The sequence below is a fragment of the Pristis pectinata genome, chromosome 8 (genome assembly GCF_009764475.1).
Source record: "Pristis pectinata isolate sPriPec2 chromosome 8, sPriPec2.1.pri, whole genome shotgun sequence".
Lineage (NCBI taxonomy): Eukaryota > Metazoa > Chordata > Chondrichthyes > Rhinopristiformes > Pristidae > Pristis > Pristis pectinata.
In genome coordinates this window covers 88,275,971-88,291,160 of record NC_067412.1, presented here as the reverse complement: position 1 = coordinate 88,291,160, position 15,190 = coordinate 88,275,971, and the positions used below count along the sequence as shown (strand labels likewise).

Sequence of the window (15,190 nt, the reverse complement as noted above, 5' to 3'; positions counted from 1 at the left end):
GATATGCTCTGTTCTAGCTGTCTGCATTATCAGTCGGCCCAGCACTAGGTGAGCAATTGACATCTCATTTATATTTTTTCTTGTAAAAGTGCAAGTGTGTGGATAGTTTTCCCTCTCCCCACCCCCAAACTAATCGGTGCAAACTTCTTCCCAGTGAAGAGTGTATGAGGAGGGGGGTGGGGAGAGTTCAGTCAGGAGGAATGCAAAAAAATTGCTTCATTTGTACTCTTTGATCGTTATCTTTTGTCTGTCTGATTCTGTCAAACGTAAACCCTGTCGGATTGAAAAGTCCAAGGAAAAACAGGTTTTCTCCCTCTCTTTCTCCACTGACGGATGTGTAGGTCGCCCCGTGCGGTATATTCCCATTGGTTGCGAAACACTCCAGCCGGCTTTTGTTGCGGAATTTCAGGTCGTGTTCCTCCGGTCCCTTCCCATCAGAACTCGGCGTTGCTTTGTGTGAAGATGCAATTGACGGGAAGGTTGACAGTGAATAACTGAGCCCGCTTTTTCGGTGTCAGACAGTTTAGCCCACGCAGGAGAAGCGGGACACATCCCTGGATATCAAGCAACCCGCCTCTACATGCAATAGCATCTTAGGCAGACAGTAAGACCGCCTGTATGCTGACAAACGGTTGGGAAAGGGAGCCTGTCTTTGTTGCAAAACCTGCAGCTTTCAAAGCAAAACAATCTTATCCTATTGACACAGCGTGTTCCAAGTGTGAGGGGTTGCATCTGTACACTTGGCAGTGTTGCTTACTGTTGCACTGGCACTTATCTTCAGGTCAGAGAGCGGTGGAGGGATGGGGAAAGATGCTGTGAAAAGTGCAGGAACAATAGAAGATTGACTGTGGACGTTATTTATCTATAAGTTCAGTTGCTGAACTTGGCATTAACCCAATACATTCCCATGCCCTCCGTGTGGATGTAAAAGATCCAATGGCATTACTTTCCCCTCAGGAACAGTAGGGAAATTATCCCTGGTCTCCTGGCCAAGGTGCAGCTTGGTCACTAAACAGATTGTATGGTCATCCTTGCATTCCCGTTCCCATGAATGTGCAAATTGCCCATCACAGTTACAACGGTGACTACGCAGCAAAAAGTACTTCGTTGGATGTGAATTGCGCTGGGGCATTCTGAACAGCATGTGAAAGTTGCTGCATAAATATGTCTTTCATCCTTTCTTCCACCCTCATGTTTCTGTTAAAATAATCTACATTGTTTTCTCCCTGTCTGAATTCCTGTCTCCTTAACCCCCGCCTTAGAGGAGCAGTTGTGTAGAAGACTTGTTCATTCATTTGGAAGCAGTTGACTGTTTTGATTTATGGAAGCAAGAAAAAAGAAATGAAGAGGGTGTCATTTTAAGAATATTTAGGTGAACATATGGATTGACATAAGATTAGTGTAAGCGGGTGGTTGATGGTCGATGCAGATTTGGTGGGCCTGTTTCCATGCTGTATCTCTCTATGACTGTATCTTACACCACACTAATCATGGGTGCATGCATAGAATAGAATCAGTTATTGTTGAGTGATTGCATGACCCATGTTCTGTTACTAAGTGAGTTGCAGGCTCTTTTTTTTAGTCATTCAGAGGAAGTTGAGATGGCTGGCAAGATAAATACTTATTGCCCACCCTTAACCTTTATGAAGGTGGTGCCGAACCACTTTCTCAAAACACTGCAGTCCTTGCGGTTTTGGGTATAGAGTTTCAGGATTTGAACACAGCAATAATGGAAGAATCACAATATCTTTCCATTGAGGATGATGTCATTTGCACGGGTAAATGAAAACTGTTGCTTCCAGGCACTTCGTGTCCTTGTCCTCCTAGATGGGTTTGGGAAGTGCTGAAGAAGCCTTGCAGTGAATCTTGTAAATGGTGTAACACTGTGCCAATGGCATGCCAGTGGTGGAGGAATAAATGTGGATGGGGAGCTACTCATCACATTCTTGATCTAGGCCTATTTTCTGTTGCAAAAGTGTGCAAGAGCCAAAAGGTAAATCACTCCCTCGGACCTCTTGAAGCCATAGTATTTATTTAACAGATCATATTATATTTTGAGTTGATGGTGACCCCCATGATTTTGATGCAGGAGGATTTCATCAGCAATGATAGTGCCATTGAATGTCAAGGGGCATGGGGAGGTGGTTATTAACCAGCAGCTGTGTAGTGTGAATATTGCTTGGCATCGGTCAGTCCATGCCTGAATGTTGTCCAAGTCTTTTTGCATGCTGCCAGAAACTGCTTTATTAGCTGAGAGTTGTGAATGGGATTAAACACTATCAGTGGCAATCTTCTGAATCAGAATATTGTTGTCTCAAAACCCCCTGTTTGCAAAAGTCTTGATTTCTCCTGACGGACACAAAACATCTAAAGGCATGTTTTTAAAGTAGAGATGAGAGTTATTGTTGTCCTGCCATTATTTACCCTCAATCAACAACATAAAAACATATGATCTGGTTCTTTTTACATACTTGTTCATGGGACCTATTTATTGCTGACATCCTCCCGCATTGTAATAGCGTCTACAAAACTACTATTTTCACCGCAGAGTGCCTTGGAATGTCTTGATCTCATGAAAAAACCTATATAAATGCAATTCTATTATCTGTCTGACAGTGTAGAAATCTTTTCTTAGTTGAATGTGAGAAATCCATAACATCATATTGCCTTCTCTTCCATGTTTCCAAAATATGGTTCCAAGTAGAACTGACTTTGTGAAGGAGAGTACTATGTGCAGCACATTATCCTGTTCACTTAGTGTATTCACCAAGGCCAAGTTTCTACTTCATTTGTATGCACAGTAAAGTTGATTAATGTGCTTTTGTGTGAAACTCAGTACATTAGCTGAGATTGTTCTCACCCTGAATGACCAACCTAGCCACCAAAACTTTGCTTTAATTTTATAAAACAACATTAATGTATGACCTTTAACACAGTACAATGGTACAGCAGCTATAGCTGTTGCTACACTTCTCTAACAAGTTGGGTTCAATCCTGCCCTTGGATGCAATCTGTGTTAGATTTGCATGTTTTCCCTGTGACTGCGTGGGTTTCCTCCCACATCACAAAGACGTGCTGGTAATTTGATTGGCTCCTGTAAGTTGGCCCTCATGTATGTGAGTGGTGGGGAAAACTGGCAAATGAGAGACAGTAGGTTACAAGAAGTAATCAGAGGGAATGGTTACCGATAGGCTGAGTGATCTCCCTTCTGTGACCTAATGAAGTATGGAAATACAATAAACTGTGGTCTGACAAAAAAAATTGATACCAAGCCAAAGAAGGTGACAGTGGGACAAGTAAGGCAATGCTGGTTATTGAGGTGCATTTTAAGCAGCATTTTAAAGGAGGAAAGAGAGTAGATGTACAAAATTGACAGCCAAAGTGGTAGATGGCAAAAGTCTAGAATGCAATCATCTTGGACCTTTGTGGAGTTGGAGGAAATTAGTGAATTAGGGACAAGGAAGGGTATGATGATTTTTAAAACAAGGTTAAGAACTTAAGTTTAGGGTGCTGATGGACATGGAGTCTGTCTTGGTCATTGAGTACAGGGATAAACTGGGGGAGGGGAATAGCTGTGAGTTAGGAGCAGGCAGTAGAGCTTTGAGTTTGGATTGCATAAGAAATAGAAACTAGAGTAGACCATTTGGTCCCTTGCATCTGCTCTGCTGTTCAATAAGATCAGGGCTAATCTTTTATCTTGCTGCCACTTTCCCATGCTGACCACACATATCTTGATTTCTATCCACCTCTGGCTTGAATACCCTCAGCAACTCAGTCTCCACACCTCTCTTGTCAGCAGCAGGCAGTCTGGGAATCAGAAATAGGCCATATCACAGAGGTAGAATCTTATTTTATTTATTCATTCACGTGATGTGGGCATCAAAGGCAATGCTAGTATTTATTGTCCATTCCTAATTGTCTCATGAACCATGGAGGGAGTTAAGAGTTAACCACTGGTGGATCTGGGTCCACGTACATATTTGGCCAAGAGTGGATAAGGATAACAGATTTCCTTCAATGAATGATGTTTGCGAACCAAATGGGTTTTTACAACAAACCAATAATTTTATGGTTATTACTCAATGTTTTTTAAATTCCAAATTCATTTAACTAATTGAATTTAAATTCCCCAGCTGCCTTCATGGGATTTGAAGTCATGTCTCTGGACTAATGGTCTGGAATTCAACTGTTTGTTCAAAAACAACCACAACTTCATCATTCCAGACTTTCTAGAGAAGACCGTATGGGCTCTGTAGGTCACTCTGAGATAATAGACCTAGACAGGAATAGATTCAATGGTTATGGAACAGATTTTGCGGTGGGATCTAAGGACAATGGCTTCAGACTTCTCAGTGTTTATTTGAAGGAAACTTTGGCTCATGTCACAAAACAGGCAGTGAGGGGGAGGAGTGAGGTTGTCACAGGGTAGATCTAGATATTATCGGCATGTGTGATACCTGATGTTTGCTTTGAATTTGGAGTGAAGGCTCTTTTGATCTGCTGAACGTACTGCATTTAGTGTGAACGCCCACACCAGTCTCCTGAATTAGATTGTAAAAGTGGACAAAGATGCATTAAATTTTGGATGGGCTGAACCAGGATCAATGCATTTTCTGTCAGGAGCTGTGCGCAAAACTTGCAGCTGGTGTATCATTCACGCACACACACTGCCGGGAGACCAGTCTGCATGTGGGGAAAAGCTTCTCCCGAGTCCCTTAAAGTAAAGGCTGTCAGGAGGTGAGGGGAATCACAGGGAATGGGGAGTCATTGTGTCAGTGCACTTACTCCCCTCTCCTCACCCCCCCCCCCCACCATATGATGACCTGGCCTGATAGACTTCTACATCGTAAGTGGTCCCAAGTTACTGTGAGTTGGAGGCAATCATTGGGCCAGGGGAGGCGTTTGTTTTTTGCTCCAGATTCCAGCTTCTACGTTCAGCTCAGCATTATTTTTTTAAAAGACCCTAAGATCGATGAAGGAAGCTCCAGTGAGGCCGCAAGACATCAGTGTGAGAGTCCAGTCCTTTAATGGCCATCCCATTCCCCAATCTTGCATGATGTGCTCCTGGAATTTTTGTGAGTGAACACCAAAAATTGTAGGCTTGCCCCCAAAAGCTCCAGTGTCTGCTGACAGTGGAATAAGTGTGCACTGCCCAAACTGTCATGTTATTGGCTGTGACAAATGCCAAGCAAATATCACCGCACACAGAATTGTTGCTAATTGTCAGAAATCACTGTTGATACTATATTTTATGTGACTTTCAAGTATAATCTCCAGCCTATTTTGTGAGCAGTTGTGTCTTTGGATGAAGTTTTGACTTAAAGCAGTAAAGATTACCCAGTCAAGATGGGATGCATCCTAAAATGCATTGAGACAGAGGATGGATATTACTGCGGTGTTGGATATAATCTTCCACACTTCTGTATATGACAGGTTGGTCCATGAGGAATGGACAATTGCAAATGACAATTGCGAAGAGAAAAGGTGTAAAGTAAATCCAGCGGCTGCAGAGGAGTCAGTGTAAGTTAGGTGCTGGGGAAATAGTTACAAATGATAAACAGGGACAGAACTGGCAGCCAGTTGGACAAACATGGATTGATTAAGGAAAGCTGGCATGGATTTGTTGAAGGCAACCCATTTTTAATTAACTTCATAGAGTGCTTTGATGAAGTAGCCAAAAGAGTTCATGAGGGAAGTGTTGCTGATGTGGTGTATATGAACTTCCAGAAGACATTTGATAAAGAATCCCATAATTTTGATGTGGTCCGTACTGCACACTTGACACCCTGAGTGGCCACCCTAAATACTCGTCATCTCGTTAAGCTCAAGTCCTTGCTGCCACAATTGTCTGCTGAAGTAGAGCAATCCATGACTGGCAACTAGACCTCGGGCAGGACATCCTGCCCCACGTTGAGACTGCCCTGATGATCCTTTTTCTATTCTTGCTGTTGATTACCTTTTGAACTGTATGTAAATGTCACTATTTAAATAATAAAAGTAATAAATTCATTTAAAACACTTCAGTATAAGTCAATTAAAACATCAATATTAATCAATATAAAGAAAACGAGCCAGATAACTGACGTAACTTGGCCTTGGGTGTAGAATGCAGAATTTCCAAACCTGCAGGTAACACAAATCTTGGAAACATTGCTACCTGTGAGGAGAATAGTGATATACTTCAAGAATATAGGTAGTCGAATGGAATGAGCAATCGTAAACTAGATGTCATAACTCTCAAAGGGGTACAGAGTGATCTGGGATATATGTGGATAAATCATTGAAGGTTGAGAGAGAAGTTAAAGAGCAAGAATGATCTTGAGCTTTATAAATAGAGACTTGTGAAAACTGATGTGTCTGGTGTGATGGCTTTTGAAGCATTTTTAAAACACAAGTTCAGCCTCAGCTAATTGGGTCTGACTCTGGTTTCTATACTTCAGGGAAACTGTGAAAGCCTTAGCGAGGTTGCAAAGGAGATTTACTGAAATGATTCTGGAAATGAGGAACTTTGGTTATAAGGGCATACTGAAGCAGTTGGGGTGTTCACCTTCGTTGAGAAAAATTTGAGAGGGGATCATGTAGAGGCAATTAAGATTGTGGAGGTTGATAGAGAGAAACTTCCTATTGGTGAATGAATAAAAAAAAATCATTGGACAAACACCCCAAGTGGTTATCATCTGGAATTTACTGCCAGGGGGAGTAGTGGAGCCAAATTCAATTGTAGCACCCGAAAGGAACTGCATATGTACTTGAAAATGTTTAAGAGAATGTGGGAAGAGGACAGAGGAGTGAGAGTAGCAAGATTGCTACTGCACAGAGCAGGCATAGACTCGAAGTGCAAAATAACCTCCTTCAGTGAAATCACCGCAGATAATAGCATGGATCAGAAATCTCAATCTTGTTTGAGACCGCACAGAATTGAAAGGACAAGAACACGTATTGTACCTCTGACTGTTGCAACTGCTCTTCACCAAATTGTAGTCTCAAAACCTTTTCCAAACTGCACTTAAAGTTATTCTGTGTTCTCTTTAATCCCTGCTTTCTGCTTTCAGCTTTTTGCGGATGAGGAAGATGACATTATCCCCCAGCTTGAACACTGGCGAATCATTGACCACTTGCAATCCCATATTAGTATAACATTGACCAGTATGTTTATTAGAGTACTGATTGGTTTCAGTATAAAAGATATCAACTGCTTTCCTCCTTTTTACTCTTTCTCAGGTATGGTTAAAGGATACTGCCTAACCTTCACTGCCTTCCTTAAATGCACTTCTTCTATATCTTAGATGCTCACCATTGGGAGCCCATTATAGAGATTCAGAGAGTTATACAGCACGGAAACAGGCCCTTCAACCAAACTCGTCCATGCCGACCAAGTTGCCTTGCTGAGCTAGTCCCATTTATCTGCATTTGGCCCATGTCCTTCGAAACCTTTCCTATACATGTACCTGTCCAAATATCTTTTAAGTGTTGTAATTGTACCTGGACCTACCACTTTCTCTGGCAGCTCATTCCATATACTCACTACCCTCAGTGTGGAAAATCTTGTCCCTCAGGTCCTTTTTAAATGTTTCCCCTCTCATTTTAAATCTCTGCCCTCTAGTTCTAGACTCCCCTTCCCTGGGGAAAAGACTGGGGGGGAAATATGAGAATCTCAAATTCAATGCCAACTTGAAACTTAGTTGATGTCCACAGATACATATTTTAGACTGGGTATTTAAGAAAGGAAATGCGAAGGGAAGACCTGGCTTTATTGCAACTTTCATTCCCCAGAGAGCTTCATAATTGTACAGTAATTTGGACGTATATTTACCGTTGTAATAAAGGATACCCAGTAGCCAGTTTGCTCAAAGCAAGCTCCCATAATCAGCACTGTGATAAAGATCTGATAATCTGCTTTTATAACTATCAGTTGATGGATAAATATTAGGCAGGCTACCAGGGAGAATTCCTCTTATCCATTTTCAAAATAGTGTCATAGGATTTGATACCTAGAGAGCATGCAGGTCTTGGTTTAATATCTCATCTGAAAGAAGACACTTACAACAGTGCAGCTCATACACAGTATGGCACTGAATTAGTGGCCTTCATCTCCCACTCAGTGGAGCTTTTAGTTTGATTCATTGCTGACTTGCATCTCCCACTTTATTTGCCCATTCCTTGTCACCAGTTGCTGAAACATTGAACTATTTCCACAGCTGCAGATCGTCAGAGCAATTTTTCTTTTGATGAGAGCCTGCGCGCAAAATTGCTGCAAGCTCTTCAACTGTAGGCATATTATACCTGACCTTTGATGCGTTTATCTCACAGCATTGGCTAAGTATTTCCAATTGTGGATAACATTGCCACAATTGGGAGAAGTCAGAGAACTGTGGCAATTCTAGAGCCAATTAATGCAGGCAAGTGCTAACCCTCTTGGACACATGTACTTGGAGGATTCTTCTCAAATGGGCACTTTATTCATCTTTAGAAACAGCAACAAGTGGAATCCTTTCAGATGTGAACCTAACAAGCCCTAAAATTCATGTAGCTTACTTTAGCAATCACTTTACCCTCCAACCATTGCCCACACTGTGAATGATGATTTGTGTTTCTTAAATTGTGCAAGGGATGTTATCACTTTCGTTTCAGGATTTGCTGAATCCAAGGTTGCATAAACACTGTTAAAGCTTATCATAACATAAGTTGGCTGCTCTGCGTGAGTAATTTATTTATCGTCCAATTTAGATGTGGACAGTTCCAGTTTATATTCTTGTGAGCATGTGGATCTCAATAATCTAGATGATTACAGTTATCATGAATCTTAAATCTCTGTATTGGGGAGTGCCTTTGAGGTAATCTAATGGAGGAATACAGAATTGAAGGTACTAATCTAGGAAATTTATTTACGTTCGATGGAAGTTCAAAATTCAGTGACCCAAGTTAAAAATTAAAGTGGTAGTCAACCAGTTGCTGAGAGAAGCCAGATGAACTATCGCAGTGACTGAAGGAAGCTCAGAAATGCAACTTGTTCAAAAGATTAGGTGTATGTCAGTGTCTGCCCTCAAGGCTGGCAATTGGGGATGCATGTGCAAGCAGATGTGATCGTGACACCTGTACAGACCTGTAGGGTAAAAATGAAATAAACACATAGGCAAAATCAAACTCCAACTTGTCAGCTGAAGTGCCAATCAAGGCAAAGCTGCTTGTTTGATTGTATTTATAAAAGGAAATCACATTAACAAAGCTACTAATATAATTCCATTTCTAGACTATTGTGCAAGACTGGTTCTTAGCCTGTTAACATTAGCAAATGTGGCTTCAGCTGTCTCATTCCTAAGTTTTGGAATTCCCTTTTCAAACTCTTTGTGAATCTCATTTCTTAAAGCTTGTACAGCCTGTCTCTTTGATCACTGACACCATGTCTCTGCAGACAATTTTGTTTGATAACGCTCCTCAAGAAATATTTTGCAATATTAAAATTCTTACATAAATTTGGTGAGTTGTTGGTATTGTTGATCATTGAAACAGCCCATGTTTTGTTACCTCCATTTTTAGTTCAACATCTGACATTATCTGGCTCAAAACGTGCCCCCTCAATGTTTAAATTAAGAGAGGAAAAATTAGCAAACTGATCCACTGTCTCATAATCTGCTGCTATGTTACCTAATAGAAATCTCTCACTATCTACTTGCAGTGGGAGATGGATTATCCAAACTTGTAAAGCCTTCAAACAGAAGCAGAGACCCCAATAATTCTCGTGTCTGCATTGCAGTATAAGGAGTCAGAAAATCATGTTCTGACTTGTTGGAGCCAAGGCCATATCTTTTCATAATAGTGGCAAAGCTGTCCACTTTCTGTCTGACCAGATCATCTGTGGATTTTGCATAGCATGCACTACAAGCACATTATCAACTGGTAACATTTATGTATGAAAATTAAATGCCTGCAGGTTTAAAGATTAAAAGCTTCTGTTATCTCACTGTGCTTCAGTCAATTTGAAAATATAACTCTCTTCACTCCACACATTGAGCATTCCTGCTTAACAGAAATTCTCCTGTGCACAAAAAGGTACATTTAAAAAAACAGTGCTAGAAATCTAAGAGTTTTGTGAGAATCCTATGGCAGCAAAATTCTTTCATACTTGAGGTCATTGTTAAATGCAAGACATAACTGATGGTAATTGAAATGTACAGAAGTATATAAATGTATATAGCATCTTCCATGGCTGAAGGACACCCCAAAGTCCATTACAGCTCAAGAATTACTTTCTGCGCAGTTACTGTTGGAAATAATGCAATAACCAATTCGTTCACAGTAAGCTCCCACAAACAGTAATCTGATAATGAGCATGGCTGTTGAGTCAGAGATAAACATGTGGGCAGAGCTATGTGCTTTTATTTTCAGCAGCAGGGACCTCTGGCTAACATCACATCCAAAAGCAGTAATTCAACAGTACAGTACTCAGTCCTACAATGGAGAGTCAGTCCAGAACTCTGGGTTCTTGAACCCATGCCATCCTGATACAGAGGTGAAAGTGCCACCAATAACACCAGGTCCGAGGCCAGCATTTAATTCATATTAAGTTGCTGGCAAAGTACATAATATTGACTTTGTGATTCAGAGTGCAAGACTGTAATGTACTTGGTTTCTAAGGATTGCTTCTAATTAGGTGAAAGTTTATCATTGAATCATGATTGACCAACGCACCACTGGTATCATGTTTAAGATCACAATCCTGACCTCCTTTATGATTTATTCTGTAGCACCGAATACCAACACTAGACAACACAAGTCAACTGGCATTTCATTATCAAATGTGAATGGGCCTCAACTTAATGACTACAAAATATACAAGAATATTGGGAAGAAACTGAGTGGTGACCTAATCACCTTTTGCCTCATTTGCCTGATTCATAAATCACATTAGTTTACTTTCTTCTTCTATGTAGGCAATCCCTTGGGATCAAGGATGATTTGATTCCACTGCAGTTCTTTAGATTCTGAGGCAGCTAATAAGGTGGGATGCAGGTGGGGCAAGAGGTGATGTGAGATGGAATGTGCTCCTTCCACCTTTTCAGTGGACTTTCATGTGCTCCCAATGAATGAACTGGAGGTTCGTAATGTTATCTTCATTTAAACAGATTGTGAGTAGGGATTCCCATGAATTGGTGGGGATGTTGTACTTTTTCAAGGAGGCATTGAGAACTTACTCAATTTTTTCTTCTGTCTACCTGATAATCTCTTACTGTTCCAGAGCAATGAATAGAGCTTTTATTTCAGAAATTTGTGCTCAGGCATCCAAAAGGGATGCTGGCCTAGGAGAAGATGTTAACATTGGTTTGCTTATCCTGCCAATTGATTTGGAAGATTTTAATAAGATGAGTTTAGTTTATTTTGGATATTGTATGAAGTCTCTAACTTGAAGTAAGTTTGGTGCTATCTACTTTCTTTCTTTGCCAAGAAAAAGGCCTTTGTGTTAAACAAATCTTGGAGAAAGTTATCATGTTTTTAGAAAACATTCCTCATTTTTTTCCCTGCAAAAGGACCAATTTGAATTTGTTTCATTGTGAAGGGCTTTGTTGCCAAGGCTAGGAAGAATATGGCTGACGAAGGTCTTCCCAGATCTGTTGCATTCCCACTGCTTGGAATTATCTCCAGATAAACCTTCTGAAATCTTGAGATCGCCTAGGACAATTTCTTAGATATAGAAATCAATGTGGTTTTGAATGAGAAGCCCATGTAGATGTACCAATTTTTCTCATCAAAGTTGTTTACAGCAGGGATCTAAACATTCCAGCTAACTCTTTCATTCTCATGGTTGGATTAGTTTGTTTTAATGATACTTGGACTAACTTGAGTAAATGCTGATGTGCAGTTAGTAAAAAGAGGGGCGTTAATCGGAGTCATAGAGCTATAGAGAGATACAGCATGAAACAGGCCTTTCAGTCCACCAAGTCCACACTGACCATCAACCACATCCATGTACTCTAACTATACATTAATAATTAATCCCATTTTCTACTATCCCCACACTCTCATCAATTCTCCCCAGATTCTGCCACTCACCTAAGTCACTTACTATTTAATTGTTGTTGCAAGATTAAGGTGTAAACAATGTATATCCTGATGATATTTCTAGTGAAGGTCCTTTAACTAATATCTCTTATGCAGACCCAAAATGAAAATCTACATTTAATACAAGTGCACATCTCAGAGTCATGGACTCAAACAGCATGGGAACAGGTCCGTCAGCCCACCGTGTCTGCACTGACCTTCAAGCACCCACTTACATTAATCCTACGCTAATCCAACCAAGACCTCAATGGTGGAACAGGCGGACGAAGTTATTTCAAACTCAACGGCTGTGAAGGCGGATGAAGGCTGCAACAAATCCATCGGCTCCAATTGTCGTGGTTTCCATGCCATTGGAATCGGTTGATCTGTGAAGTATCATGTGCTTTTTGCAGTGCAATATCAAGTACACGTTAAACAAACACACGCACAGGCGTCTTCGCTTTGTGGGCTACTTCTGATCAATGGAACGAAGACCATCATCCTCGACCTCGGGATAGCCACAACAACGACGCTAATCCAATTTTTATTCTCCCCTCACTCCTACCAGCTCCCCAGATTCTACCACATACCTGCACACTAAGGGTAATTTACAGTGGCCAATTAACAAACCAACCGGCATGTCTTCAGGAAATGGGAGGAAACTGGAGTATCCAGAGTAAATCCATGTGGTCACAGGAAGAATGCGCACACCACACATAGACAGTACTGAAGGCTAGGATTGAACTGGGTCACCAGAGCTGTGAGGCAGCAGCTCAATAAGCTGCAACACTATGATGGTCAAAATTCAATGTTTGGACAGATGATAGTAGGCCAGGTATATGAATGATGATGTCAGGTCCCACTGCTTTAGTCAGCTTGTTGCTGAAATATATGATGTGAAAACTCCACTGCCTTCAATGGCCTAACATTAATGGGAATTAGTACCGACAGATGTTTGCACTAAACAAAGTTTCCTCTTGCACGTTGTTCTAATGGTAACTTGGATATCTGCAGCATGCTTTAAGATCGCCAAACATCCCAAGGCACTTCAAGATGAATAATAATAAAAAAATGACACTGAGTCACATCAGGAGATACTAGAGCACTTGCTTAATCGGGGGCAACTGGTAAATAAAGGAAAAGAGGTTGAGTGTGAGAGTGGATGAAGGAGGGAATTCAAGATTTAAGGCCTTTGCAGTGAGTGTGTGGCCATTAATCTGGAGCAATTAATTTGGGGTGCTCAAGATTCCTGATTGGATGATCACAGATACCTCGGAGGAGATTGAAGATTTAGGGACCTGTCTATATCAGAATATACCATAGATTCACCTTCATTTGCGCACAATGTATTACTATATGATTGTTTCCTTGAAGGAAAAAAATGCATAAGTAAAATGTAAGTGGGCACAGAGAGAGTAAGTTTGCCCAACAAAGATCAAGATAAGAAAGTGAATAGATTAACCCAGTGGTTCAGTTCATAAGTGCACTTGGTGGTTTAGAAATAACTCATCTAATGACTCAAATAGTTCAACAATAATCCTCTGCTGCCAACATTCCATAAATACCAAGTGAGTTCATGGTTCAAGCTTGGACTTTCTCAATCGTCAGCTGAGATAAGGGTTGAGATGCCAGAAATTAAAGGTGGGAATAGTGCCTCAGGTCAGCATGAAGTAAATAAGTCAGCACCAGTGTCAATTTTGAGGAATTCCTTCTACAAGGTGCTGTCGGAGAACTTTTGGGTGTGGATAGAATCAGACTTGGCTGTTCTGCTCCCCTTGGCCCATGTTGAAACAGCTTGCAAGCATTCACCTCATACCTGCTCTTTCATGCTTAAACATTGTGAGACTTCATGCACCAAGCCCACTGACTTAATCATCTGCATGACAAGGACTGATATTGTCCAGTCAACACGAGTGAATGTTATTCTTGAAAAGATGATAGATGTCGTTTGTGATTGTGGGAAGAATGGCAGTACTTTTCTGTGCTAGTCTGTGTGTTTCACTAGTCTAGGCTTCAACTAAATTCTGTCAAAAATTCTTGCCCATTTGCAAGTAGTTGCCAAAGTCGCCAACCCAAACCATATTGACTGCAGAAAATCATTTAATTGAGTCAGGGCTACTATCCTGTACAATCCTGCCAATTTGTGGATGTTTGTATCTATGCCAGGTAACCTATTTAGGAATATATTGGCATTATTTCTTTGTGGTCCAAGTTCTGAAACATACCATTGAGAGGACCTATCTGGATCTTCTATAGTGCTGTAACTTCTGAAGTATCTCTCTGGAATGAATGAAATTGTTCTCATCCAAAGAGCAATGGAAGTCAGAGTATCAATTGCATCAAAAAGTTAAAGGATTTGAACGATTTCTCTCCTCAATTTGGGATTGTGGGCTAAATCTGAAAGCTGGATGTCAATAGTAATCCTCTTCTCATAACTTCCAAAGCCTGGTTCAAATTACTGTAGAGATAGATGAAGCAGGAGAATTAACATTGGGTTTAAGCAGAAGTGTAGTCATTTTCATGGGAGGCAGGGATAGGAAGGAGCTGCTTCAGCAAAATAGACTCTACCCAAAATGGAATTGGACCAATACCCTTGTGCACAGGGTAAATGGGGAGGTGGCAATGGCTCATAATCTGAGGGGAGTGATCTCCAAGAAGTGAACCAAGTCTAAATATAAATGAAACATAGGAGAAGAGCATAGGACAGACTAAAGTAAGGGATTACATAAATGGCCCAGCAATAAATAGTCATATAATATGTGTACAGCATTGGTATAAATTACATTGAGAGGAAGTTCTATTAAAAATACATTAAACTGTCAATACAGCAATACGCACAGTGTCAGTAATAAAACAGTAAAACTGGAGGCAATACATTGTAGTATAATTAACATTACTGAGACATATAGAAAAATTAGGACTTGGAGGTAAACATTGGAAGGTGTAATATAATTTACTACAGATAGAGAAAAAGTGGAGATGGATTAGTTGGCTTATTAAAGGTTACAATGGCCATAAGACAAATTGCTTTTGGTAAGAAAGGAATGGTGTCCATGTGGATAAAGGATCAATCGCACTAATGGGACAATTCAATAAGCCACCTTACAGTGGATGTTTAGTCTGGGAACAATTGTGCAAATGAATATAATGGGAG

At 40.7% G+C, this 15,190-nt stretch overlaps 1 protein-coding gene across 3 annotated transcripts in view; it reads left to right on the top strand.

Moving 5' to 3' along the window:
* Nucleotides 1-15,190, top strand: part of col4a5 (collagen, type IV, alpha 5 (Alport syndrome)) — a 210,240-nt gene that overhangs the window by 728 nt on the left and 194,322 nt on the right. The gene's annotated exons all lie outside the window — the stretch shown is intronic.